This window comes from Triturus cristatus, chromosome 9 (genome assembly GCF_964204655.1).
Source record: "Triturus cristatus chromosome 9, aTriCri1.1, whole genome shotgun sequence".
NCBI lineage: Eukaryota > Metazoa > Chordata > Amphibia > Caudata > Salamandridae > Triturus > Triturus cristatus.
In genome coordinates, this window is record NC_140592.1 from 3427072 (window position 1) to 3440324 (window position 13253).

The window sequence follows — 13253 nt, forward strand, 5'->3', positions numbered from 1 at the left end:
CTCCATGGTATTCCTAATTTCCAATCTTTGCAATTCTCTCATGCACTTTTTGATTCCTCCACAACCTTATCAATCGTGATTGCTTCTTTCAAAGACGGATTACTGGTAGCCCAGAGTCGCTCTTGCCTTTTCTTACTTGAGCATTCTCTCTCCTCAGTTGGTCCTTCATTAGCTCCTCTGTCATAGTTCTAAATTGACATTTTGCAGCAAGCTCACATAATCTGGCCCCTAATTCATTCACGGATTCTTCTGATTTTTGGGTCAGAGCATACACTTAGCTAAGTTTACTGACTTGGCAAATCTTGTTTCCAATTGTAACTTTGCTACTTTGTGCACATCTAAGAACTCATTGCTTTTTTATCATGAGAGCAAGTAGTTGGAGATACGGCGCCCTTCGTTACCAACAGCACTTGACAGCAAGGCCCATTTCCTTACAGAAGGGAAATCTATACGATCCACAGCTTGCTGATCATTTTACCAAATTTCTGTCAATTCTTCCCATTCTATAGGAGGATTTCCAGGAAGCAGGAGGAAACCTGGAGGAGGGACAATTGTTTGTGAAACGTTCATTTTGTTTTAATTTGTGTGGAATATTTGAATTGTTTATTTTCACCAGCGAGGGGGCTGTCTTGTTGAAGACCTAAGTGATGAAGAGGATGTCTTCTAAGGTTTGGCCACCAGAGGCTTCAGGAAAAGAGCGGAGTGTACGCCAGCAAGAGCGGAGTATATGCCAGTAAGAGCGGTGTATATGCCAGTAAGAGCGGAGTATATGCCAGCAGGGGCGGTTTGTAAGCAAATGTTCCTTTTTATCCAGTTTTAAACATTTAACATTTTTAAAAATATTATTTTTTAAGTCTATACATGATGATTTCTGCAAAGAAATAGCAGGTACAGGTCTGAGGAGGATGGTTATTTTGTTTTTAAGTTGTTTAATATATCTCAAAGAAATTGTGGAATGATTACACATCAAACACACACGTGGGTTTTCAGCTTTGCGCTCAAGCTTGCCCCAGCGGGGGTGGCCTTGGTCAAAATCATCACCAAAGATTTTGTATTGATTAAGCCGTCCGAAGTAAACTACGGTGTAACTGGATGACGTATGACTTTGGAAACATTGGATGGCAGAAATACTACTGGATTAAAGTCACAAGTCCCCATAATCCAGTCAGGACTGAATGAAACAATTGGCCATCACAGCTCTGAGGATAATCGAAGAAAGGGTAAACTCGCTGTGTTGTTTCAGATGAAGGAGGCAGGGGTGCACAGCAGCTGAAACCTAGGTGCCAAAGAAAGATCAGTGTCCTGTATGTTGTCCAGGTTACGGGCGATCCTCACTGGTGAAGGGCACTGACCCACAGTATATGGCCAGAGAGTTGGCTCCCATCTATTTATCCTGTTAAAGATCAATAAAATCTCAGTTTTACTATTGTTGAGTTTTCAAAAGTTAATTTCACCCTGCTTTGAGAGAGGTCAAGTGCACGCGAGACATCAGGAATGTTCCCACTTGGATCAGCAATCATGCAACAGATAAACTGCACGTCATCTGTGTAAAAATAAAGTTTTATCTGGTATTCGTGCACCAAGGGTGCATGGGGACTGAGATACAAGTTAAAAGCAGAGAACAACAGTGGCCCCTTGTGGCGTCCCCAAATTAATGTTGGATTGACTGGATCTATCAGGCTGCCTAAAGAGTCTGCATGCAGTGGGCTGATCCTGCCAAAGGTGATAAACAATCATGTTCCTGTTCTGTATGCCAATGAAGTAGTTACAGTGGATCGTACTCCAGTCAGACCGCAGCATCAGTTTAATATCCTATGTCAATATTGAGAACTGAATAAACTTACTCAGACAAAACTCAAACAATGACCTTCAGCAGGCAGAAATTGAATTATAACTAGCGTTTAAAGCATATTAAATTGACGATGGTAAAGATTTGCAATTATTTAGGGGTTGGGTTTTGAGAGGACGCTGTCCTGGTACACCCGCATAGAGAACGCGTCTGCATAGGCTCTAGCAGCAGCGCTGGCTTGGCTAAACTTAATAATATGTTTGGAGGGAAGTCCTCCGGAGCCTTAATATAAGCGTTTGTTCAAATGTTATTATATGGAAATCCAGCCCCTTCCTTCGAAAAGCAGACAGCGCTTAGAAGTATGTATGGCAAGATTCGAAGAAACGAAAGAAAAGGCTTATCAAGACCCCGGCTGTGGGCACAGAAGCCCTTCACATGGAAATGCTGTTATGTTAAACAGATTTATTAAGCGCATGGTCGCCCCAAGGAGCTTCTGAGTGCTTACATTAAAGCTGGGGCATAAGGGCAAATATTTGAATATCCGGGTTTTCAGGAGCTTACGGAACCTCACAAAAGATGTGAAAAGTCTTAGAGAAAGAGGAAGAGAATTCCAAAGTTTGGGACCCAAAGACGCAGAGGGTCGCCCTCCTTCTCTGGCCAGATTAACTTGTGGGACAACTGCTCAATTCTGACTGCCAGAACGTAGATTGCTGCTGGGAGTGTAGGAGTAAAGCATCATCCTCACAACCGGAGGTCCTGCGCGAGACATGGCTTTAAACATGTAGCGCAAAGCTTTCAAATAAACGTGCTGGTCTCTAGCCAGCCAGTGAAGATCACGAAGCCCGGAGGAAACAGAACAATCTGAAGCCTGTAAAGAGGGGAGCGCATTACCACAAATAAGGCGAGAGAGGACTACGGGCTGAACAATCGTCCTCAGGGAAGGGATGGGCAGGAGCCATAAGATGTTTTAAGGCATCTAAGCAGACCACAGCTGGCAGAGGCCTTATTTATTTGATGATCTATAGCAAGTTTGGTGTCCAGCAGAATCCAAGACCCTCAACCACCTGATGGAAACAGGACCATCCATGTCCTTTGGCATAGAAGCTGAAGTCTTAAAAGTTACATTCAATTTAACTTAATTTGTAGCATGAATAAGCATGAAAAACAGCACTCCATAGCAGCTTTGTGGTCGAAAGAGATAATTTTCTCATGTAGTTTCCGAATGCATTAATAAAAATTAAGCGATTTTTAACGGCAGTTTTAAAACAAATAATTAAAAGATTAATTAATAAAGCCGTCTAATTATTTTTTATGTTGGAAACTGATTCTGTAGCTTGGGCTGCTAGACACCTTTTCAAATTGTTATTAAAATGATTAAGTGGATTTTAACGTTTTGTGATGAATGATTTGTTTTTATTATCTAAGTATTCGTTTTATTTTTTGTAAAATAAGTTAATACTTTGATAATGAGATTTTAAAAAGAAAATCACTCAGTAAAGTTATTGAATTGTATTTAATACAGGGACCTATGAAACCACTGCAAGGAAAGGGGCAGGGACTGCGGGCGGAGCAGAGCCCGGCACCCTGCCCAACACTGACAACACCACGGGGCGGAGAGCACCCTGCCTGGCTCGACGATCCCGCACCGCGCACCCCCTGAACCCACCAGCGGAAGAGGGCCAGGCTGTTATTCCCCGTTCCAAGGGCAAAGCGTGTAATTGTTGGATCAGGATGATCAGCGCCCCCTGTGGCTGCACTGAGAGAAGTTGTAAGCAGGGCAGCATGAGGCTAAATACTGCCTTAAGACGCTGCCCTCTAGGGGGCGACAAAGAGCGCAGGCGAGGAGCAGCTTGCTGAGCCCGTGAGCTCCGGCGCAAGAAGTGCCAGGCAGCGCAGCGCGCGGGGCTTCGCTCGCTGCTCCCAACATATAGGAGCAGATTCCGCCGCCCGCTGTCGCCGCATCCAGGAGACCGCCCGACAAGCAGGCGCTGGTCCGACCACCGCCCGCACCACGAGGCGCAGCGCTCCGCGGCGGCCCAGGGAACGGAGCGCTTCCTGCACATCTACGGGCCGTGCGGTGCATGGCACACGGAGGCGAGTGGCGGCCCTACATGTGGCCCACGTGGGATGGGACCCTGGCCCCCAATATTGGTTTCCAGCAGCCAGGACATGGCAGCCATGAGCAGGCTGCCGGAAAGGGAATCCAGACCCCGGCGGCGTTGCCCGGCTGGACGCCGCTTCCACGGAGGGCCGCGACTGACCGCCGCTCCATCGGGTCTGAGATCCCGGCAGAGGCGGCAGCGTGGACCGTACAGGGTCCGACCGCCAGCGTCAGAATGCAGCGGTCGCCCCCAAGGGCTTCCGGTCTGACTGCACGAGCTCTTCAGGAGGCCGGCAGGGGATTTCTTACCAGATTCCTCTGCATGAATGATGTAAGAGAGGAGGGGGTGCAAGCTGTACTCTCACACCTTACTGGCAGCGTCTATGAGGTAACATGGCTCCTCTAACAGGCTGTCAGATTGTTCATAATTTTATCACAAAAAGAGGAGCAGACAATAGCGATGGGTGAGTCAAAAAACAGACAGGGAGAGCCGATGTGAGTCTTAAAAGTATTTGACATGCAAATCGTGAAACAAAGATTATATGAACATTAAAGTGAGTTAAAAAGCAGCAAAGTGATTTTTTTAGCATGTAGAAACGTTTCTCCTTAGCATATCATTGAAAAGTATTTATTAAAATTAGAATTTTTAAACATGAACTGAGAAACATTTCTGGCCCTGCCCGAATGATCATTAGTTATCAGTGAACTAAGAGACGAGCCAGAGGCAATGTGAGCCCTATATTCGAACTCGATGCCTATTATGCACGGAGAAAATGTATAGTCTGTTAAAACGAACAAAAGACAGGTCTTGTACAGCACACATCCCAAACTCATGTATTTGAAGCTACTCTGATGTATGATAATTACCAAAAGGAGGCTCTGTGAAATAAAATATTTGCCTAGGATCATACAATTTGGTCAAGAAAGGAAGCCGAGATTGATCCCAGATTTTACAGTTTTACACTGTGCAATTTAGTTCCTAGCTGGGTGCCTCTTTCATGCTTTGTCCTCAATTCTTGGTGGGTGAGATTATTTTCGGCAGTTTTACGTGGAGCAAACCTTGCACAAGGACATAAGGGCGCTTTAGAAAAGACACGCGCTACATTACATCTTGCATCACAGGGAGGTTTGTTGGGATTCAAAGCTGCTTCCCATGTTGCATGACTGACAGCTGTAGCCACCAGCCCAACACGCCTCCCATGGTTTTAAATATGAACTTAGAAATATTCACCCCTAAGACAATGCAATTAGTGAACGAAAAGGGAAGGTTATTGTAACACGCAGCTCAAACGGCCACATGTGGCCTAGATTCTTATTGCACAGGAAGCAACAGTAAAGGCTGTTATGAGATGTTTGCACAGCACACACCTTGAAGGAGCTTTCATTTGTGATAACGGAAGTAAAGGAGGCGCACTGAAATAAATATTTTTTTAGGGTTTAACAATTTGGTCACGCAGGAAAGCCGAGATTGATGACAGGTTTTCTAGTTTGACATTGTGCAATTCTGCCACTAGATAGTTCTGTCTTACTCCTGTTTTACATCATAGGTTAACACCACGCTTCTTTCATTCTTGGTGCATGAGGTACGAGTGGTTTGGGCGCCACAGTTCAAGAAGACCTCAAGCTGAGCCAGGCATCTGGCCCAAGCCTGCAGTAGCTCACCTACATCTAGATTTTTAAGTCCATGTATGAAATATTTGTGATGTAAAATTCTATATTTAATTCAGATTTTTTTTCCCAAACATTTTTGGGGTAGAGAACGCCCAGATCCCCAAACTCACCAGTGGCGGCTGCTGTGGCATTTAACTGGTGAGGCATCAGGGGAGAGAGTAGCACGGGCGGGGGCAGCGTAGGTGGGGCAGCACGGAAGAAAAGAATCCCAAAACGAATGCTTTACCTGCATTCTGCGGGGTCAGTGCTCTTATGGCCTCTGCTCCTCAACTTCCACTCACGGCGTGCCACCGGATCTCCAACCGCAATCCAGACGCTGAACTCAAGCAGATATTACCCAGCATGACCGCAGCGCCGTGATTGGTGTGAGCGCCATAGTTCGGCGCTCACTAAAGCCCTACGACTCTCTGCTTGTTCTCAACCTGACTGTACAGCAGAGCTCGGGTGGAGAGATCTAAGTGGGCATGGGTGTTTGGCCGGCCAAACCATCATGGGCACTTGAAGCAGTGCCACCACTCCTCATCCATGTGGGAATACATCGCCCCACCCTCGGCTCACCTGCAGGAAGTAAGTTAGGAAAAATACAATCATAATAACCTTTGTTATTATAATTTCATTTTTCATTTTCACTGCTTAAAAGCAGAGGGGTGACGCTCCTCCGCCGTAGTGGAGGTGACGCCGCTGAACCTCACCTGAAGAAGGAATATGCTACTTACCAGTATGCATCTGTTCTTGGCATGTAGAGCTGCAGAGCCACACACTTAGGATAGTAGATCGCCATCTGGTGCTGGGCTCGGATGCTTGCAGGTTGTTGTCGTCTTCGGAAGAAGTCTTTGGTCACGAGATAGGTGACTCCTCCCTTGGACGATAGTGCACCTGGGCATCCACTCCATCCACAGATTGTTTTTCGCCATGATGGGAAATGATGGAGTTTGTAAAAATAAGGAAAGGATGTCCATGTGTAATATCTAAGTAAGACAATGCTGGAACAGATACAGGTCCCGGGGAGGTGGGTGGGCATGTGTGGCTCTGCAGCTCTACATGCCAAGAACAGATGCATACTGGTAAGTAGCATATTCCGTTCGAGGCATATGAGCTGCAGATCACACACTTAGGATAGACTATATAGCAGTGTCTCCCCTAGCGGTGGTCACCTGTATCAGTTGCAGCCGTTTGAAATAGAGTTTTAAGGACAGCCTGACCCACAGAAGCTTGTTGTTTCGCTTGCACGTCAACACAGCAGTGTTTAGTGAAGGTGTGTGTTGTAGACCATGTGGCTGCCTTACAAATATCTTCTAAGGGAATGTTTCCTAAGAATGCCATGGAAGCCCCTATTTTGCATGTGGAATGCGCTCTAGGGGGAACTGTTAGAGTGCGTTTAGCCTTGTGGTAGCATATTTGGATACATTTAACTATCCACCTGGCTATCCCGGATTTGGAAAGGGGGTTGCCTTTATGTGGTGGAGAGAAAGCAACAAACAATTGTTTGGTTTTGCAAAAATATTTGGTTCTATCAATGTAATAAAGCAGGGCTCTTTTAACATCTAAGGTATGAAGAGCTCTTTCAGCTACCGAGTCTGGATTTGGGAAGAACACTGGTAGCTCGACTGATTGGTTAAGATGGAACGGAGAAATGACTTTTGGTAGGAATTTAGGATTTGTTCTAAGAACCACTTTGTTACGGTGTAGCTGTAGGAATGGTTCTTGTATGGTTAAAGCCTGGATCTCACTTACCCTTCTAAGAGATGTGATAGCAATAAGGAACGCTACTTTCCATGTGAGGAACTGTAGTTCGCATTTATGTAGAGGTTCAAATGGGGGACCCATGAGCCTTCTGAGAACAATATTTAGATTCCACACTGGAGAGGGTGGTAATCTGGGAGGAATAATCCTTTTAAGACCTTCCATGAAGGCTTTGATCGCTGGTACTCTAAATAATGACAAGTGTTGTCGATTTTGTAAATAGGCTGCTAATGCTGCTAGGTGGAGACGTATGGATGAATACGCTAAATTACATCTTTGCATGTGTAGTAAGTAGCAAATGATTAAACCAGATTGGTCGCACACTGCTACACCTACCAGGCGTGTTCCCCCAATGAAAATGGTCCCTGAAGGTCAGCGTCGGCGGATACACCTATGCTCGAGTGTGAATGCAAGTATGCGTGGCGTGTGCCATCCCTGGACACGTGTTTCGAGGTAGTTGCCTCTCGTCAGCAGGGAGTAGGAAAATGTGTGGGGTTGCTGTGTAAGCTGCTAAAATCGTAATCAGGTCTAGTACCTCTCGTAGCGCGCAGGTGCGTAACCATGAGTCCGTCGACTCCACCGGCTCAAGGGAGCCTGAATATAAAGTTAAACCAGATTGGTCGCACACTGCTACACCTACCAGGCGTGTTCCCCCAATGAAAATGGTCCCTGAAGGTCAGCGTCGGCGGATACACCTATGCTCGAGTGTGAATGCAAGTATGCGTGGCGTGTGCCATCCCTGGACACGTGTTTCGAGGTAGTTGCCTCTCGTCAGCAGGGAGTAGGAAAATGTGTGGGGTTGCTGTGTAAGCTGCTAAAATCGTAATCAGGTCTAGTACCTCTCGTAGCGCGCAGGTGCGTAACCATGAGTCCGTCGACTCCACCGGCTCAAGGGAGCCTGAATATAAAGTTAAACCAGATTGGTCGCACACTGCTACACCTACCAGGCGTGTTCCCCCAATGAAAATGGTCCCTGAAGGTCAGCGTCGGCGGATACACCTATGCTCGAGTGTGAATGCAAGTATGCGTGGCGTGTGCCATCCCTGGACACGTGTTTCGAGGTAGTTGCCTCTCGTCAGCAGGGAGTAGGAAAATGTGTGGGGTTGCTGTGTAAGCTGCTAAAATCGTAATCAGGTCTAGTACCTCTCGTAGCGCGCAGGTGCGTAACCATGAGTCCGTCGACTCCACCGGCTCAAGGGAGCCTGAATATAAAGTTAAACCAGATTGGTCGCACACTGCTACACCTACCAGGCGTGTTCCCCCAATGAAAATGGTCCCTGAAGGTCAGCGTCGGCGGATACACCTATGCTCGAGTGTGAATGCAAGTATGCGTGGCGTGTGCCATCCCTGGACACGTGTTTCGAGGTAGTTGCCTCTCGTCAGCAGGGAGTAGGAAAATGTGTGGGGTTGCTGTGTAAGCTGCTAAAATCGTAATCAGGTCTAGTACCTCTCGTAGCGCGCGGGTGCGTAACCATGAGTCCGTCGACTCCACCGGCTCAAGGGAGCCTGAATATAAAGTTAAACCAGATTGGTCGCACACTGCTACACCTACCAGGCGTGTTCCCCCAATGAAAATGGTCCCTGAAGGTCAGCGTCGGCGGATACACCTATGCTCGAGTGTGAATGCAAGTATGCGTGGCGTGTGCCATCCCTGGACACGTGTTTCGAGGTAGTTGCCTCTCGTCAGCAGGGAGTAGGAAAATGTGTGGGGTTGCTGTGTAAGCTGCTAAAATCGTAATCAGGTCTAGTACCTCTCGTAGCGCGCAGGTGCGTAACCATGAGTCCGTCGACTCCACCGGCTCAAGGGAGCCTGAATATAAAGTTAAACCAGATTGGTCGCACACTGCTACACCTACCAGGCGTGTTCCCCCAATGAAAATGGTCCCTGAAGGTCAGCGTCGGCGGATACACCTATGCTCGAGTGTGAATGCAAGTATGCGTGGCGTGTGCCATCCCTGGACACGTGTTTCGAGGTAGTTGCCTCTCGTCAGCAGGGAGTAGGAAAATGTGTGGGGTTGCTGTGTAAGCTGCTAAAATCGTAATCAGGTCTAGTACCTCTCGTAGCGCGCAGGTGCGTAACCATGAGTCCGTCGACTCCACCGGCTCAAGGGTTCAAATGGGGGACCCATGAGCCTTCTGAGAACAATATTTAGATTCCACACTGGAGAGGGTGGTAATCTGGGAGGAATAATCCTTTTAAGACCTTCCATGAAGGCTTTGATCGCTGGTACTCTAAATAATGACAAGTGTTGTCGATTTTGTAAATAGGCTGCTAATGCTGCTAGGTGGAGACGTATGGATGAATACGCTAAATTACATCTTTGCATGTGTAGTAAGTAGCAAATGATGTTCTGGATGGATGCATCCAGTGGGCGTATATCATTGTTAGTGCAGTAAATGGCAAATCTTTTTGCAGCGTAGCAGGCTCTAGTAGTAGGCCGCCTGGCCTCTTTTATAATATTCATGCAGTCTGGTGGTAGGTTGAGGTAACCGAACTCTAGGACTTCAGAAGCCAGATCGCTAGGTACAGTTGATGTGGATCTGGGTGTCTGATTTCTCCATGGTTCTGGGTTAATAAGGACAGGGAGAGGCGCAGTTTTTGGTGTGGGACTAGAGAGAGTTCCAGCAGTGTTGTGAACCAGGGTTGACGTGCCCATGTGGGAGCTATTAGTATTAGCTTGAGAGACTGTAGCCTGAGTTTGCGTACCACAAATGGAATGAGTGGGAGAGGCGGAAAAGCGTATGCAAATCTGCCTGACCAGTTCATCCATATTGCATTGCCCTTCGACTGTGGGTGGGGAAACCTGGCGGCGAAGGTTGGGCATTTTGTGTTTTCGTGTGTGGCGAGCAGGTCTATGTCTGGTTGGCCCCATTTTTGGAAGAATGGGAGTAGGACTTGTGGGTGTAATTCCCATTCGTGGATCTGTTGAGTTTGTCGACTCAACAGGTCGGCAATCTTATTGTGAACTCCTGGAAGGTCTTCTGCTAGCAGGTATATGTTCTGGGGAATGGCCCATCTCCAAATGTTCCTTGCGAGCTGGGACAGCTGGAGAGAATGTGTGCCTTCTTGTTTTTGTATGTAATACACGGGTGTCATGTTGTCTGTCCGGATGAGGACAGTTTTGTTCTGGAGATGTAATTGGAATGATTTTAGTGCTAGGAATACTGCCAGTAGTTCCAGGTAATTGATATGGAGCCCTTTCTGTTGAGTGGTCCATGTGCCCTGAGTGGTGTGTGTTAGGAGATGGGCTTCCCATCCTGTGAGAGATGCGTCGGTTGTCAGCACTATTTGTGGAAGAGGCTCTAAGAACGGCCGCCCTTTGGACAGGTTTATGGTGTTCCATCATTTTAGAGAGCGATGTGAGCGGCTGTCCACCAACACCAGATCTGCCAGTTGTCCTTGAGCCTGATTCCACTGACGTGCTAGACATTCTTGCAAGAGACGCATTTGAAGTCTTGCATAAGGCACAATGAAGATGCATGACGCCATCATGCCTATGAGTTGCATGAACACTCTTGCTGGAAGAGAGTGTTGGGTTTGAATTTTTGCGATCAAAGCTTGTATTTTGGCTATCCTGGCTGGGCTGGGATATGCTAGGGCTTTGGAGGTATTTATGGTGGCTCCCAGATATTGATGTATGTGGTTGAGTTGGAGATGATATTTGGGATAGTTTATTGTGAATCCCAAGTTGTGTAAGATTTGAATAGTTTGGTGAGTGTGTAGGATGCATTTGTTGAATGAATTGGCTTTTATGAGCCAATCGTCTAGATATGGGAAGACATGAATTTGTTGTCTCCTGAGATGCGCTGCTACTACTGCTAGGCATTTGGTGAATACTCTGGGCGCAGTTGTTACCCCGAATGGAAGGACTGTAAACTGATAGTGTTGTCCGTCCACCACAAATCTTAGATACTTCCTGTGAGAAGGATGCATGGGGATGTAAAATAGGCGTCCTTGAGGTCCAATGTGGCAAGGAAATCGCCTTGTTGCAGTAGTGGGAGCACTTGTTGAAGAGTGATCATATGGAAATGATCTGAGTTTATGTACTGATTTAGGAGTCTGAGGTCCAGTATTGGTCTTAGCGTCTCGTCCTTTTTGGGGATTAGGAAGTACAGTGAGTATACCCCTGTACCCTGATGTTGTAAGGGAACTGGTTCTATTGCGTGTTTTTGAAGCAATGAGAAAACGTCTTGTTTGAGGAGCATAAGATTGTCTGGTGACATGTAGCGTTGCTTGTTTGGAATGTGTGGGGGGTAGTGGTGAGTTCCAGGCAGTAACCATACTGGATAATTTGTCTTACCCACTTGTCTGTTGTGATGGAGTTCCAGACAGGTAGGAACTGTTTGAGTCTTCCCGCGACTGGAGTGGAATGGTCTGGGGGAAGTGGAGGAAAGTCACTGTTTTGTGGCGGGGAGGTACGAGTGTTGGTATTGCCTCGACCTCGTCCCTTGGTGTTTCCTCTATATCCTCCTCTAAAATATCCTCTACTGGGGGATGTTTGTGTAGAGGGTTTGAATGTGGAGGAGGTGTCTGCTCCAGTGTTTTTGGAGGCTCCCCTGTAGAAGGAGCGTCGAAAGGAGCCACGTGGTTGTGGAGACTGCAATGCTCCCATGGATTTAGCGGTCTCGGTGTCTTTTTTCAAGTGCAGTGTCTACTGCTGGTCCAAGTTGTTCTTGATTAAACGGTTGGCTAAGTATAGTACTTTGTACTTCTGGCTTAAGCCTGAAATGCGTAGCCATGCATGGCGTCTAAGGAGTACACTTGTGTTTATTGCCCTAGAGGCAGTGTCTGCGGCGTCAAGTGCACATTTAATTGAGGCATTTGAGATAAGTTTTCCCTCTTGTATTAGGTAATTTGCCTGGGCTTTGTATTGGTCTGGTAGGTGTTGTATGAGGTCTTCTAACTGATCCCTATCGTAGTGTGCTAATAGGGCTTGGGTGTTGGCGATACGCCAATGATTAGCGGCTTGTGCTGCTACTCTTTTGCCCGAGGCCTCTAATAGTTTGGATTCCTTGTCGGGGGGCGGTGTATCTCCCGTAGTTTGAGAGTTGGCGCGTTTCCTTGCGTTGGAAACGACCAAAGAATCCAGAGGGAGCTGTCCTTTGATGTAACAAGGATCTTCTGGGGCAGGTCTATATTTTTTCTCAATTCTTGGGTTGAGTACCCTGGCCCGTACAGGGTCTTTAAATACTTCTGTGGCGTGTTTTATGACCCCTTTAATGATGGGTAAAATTTGAACCGACTTCTGAGACTGTTCAAAAGTGTCTAAGAGGAAGTCTTCCTCGGGTGCATGGTGACGCCATGATAAAGTGCTGCTCTGTGTACTAGTTGTCCAAACCCCAGGTGGTCATCTGGAGGTGATGGTTTGGAGGGATATGGTGTAGGGTCAGGCATATCTGGTAGAGGGTATGCCCAGTCGTCCAATGGTACGGTATCTGGATTTGTGAACGGATCATTAAGATCATTAGGATCCCCCGGATCATCCCTCCCCCTAGGTCATCATCACCATCCTGTGGGGGTGGTGTATGTGATGGAGATGGTAGAGGTAATGGTGGTGTAGGCAGAGGGGGTGGGGTAGGAGGTGGTACAGGAGAGGAAGGAGGAATTGGTGATGTTGCAGAGTCCTTCTTCTTTATAGGAACTGGGGTAGGTGTTGTGTCCAGTTTCCGTTTCCTACAAGGTACAGCAGTGACATATCCAGTTTTTGGATTAATATAGATCTTTTTTTGTGTTGGATCTGGGTGGAAAAGTTCTTGGTCTTCAGGAACAGACTTTGGCGCCGATTTTTTCGGTTCCGATCGAGGTTTTGGGTGATTGGTAGAGTCTTTGGCTTTAGGAGGTGTATTATAGTCCTTAGCCGGTGGTTTCGGTGCCGATGAAGGTTTCGGTGCCGATGAAGGTTTCGGTGCCGAAGTTGAGTCTTTGAGCTTGGGAGTTTTCGGTGCCGG

The 13253-nt window shown here is 47.1% G+C and overlaps 1 protein-coding gene and 1 long non-coding RNA gene across 5 annotated transcripts in view; one reads left to right on the top strand and one right to left on the bottom strand.

Moving 5' to 3' along the window:
* Positions 1-13253, bottom strand: part of LOC146797225 (zinc finger protein 783-like) — a 120040-nt gene that overhangs the window by 47332 nt on the left and 59455 nt on the right. The window lies entirely within an intron of this gene.
* The window catches only part of LOC146797226 (uncharacterized), a 44777-nt gene continuing 35165 nt past the window's right edge, over positions 3642-13253 (top strand). Inside the window, exon 1 of the long non-coding RNA XR_014968450.1 lies at positions 3642-3883. This is a non-coding gene — a long non-coding RNA (uncharacterized LOC146797226). The remainder of the gene's footprint in view (positions 3884-13253) is intronic.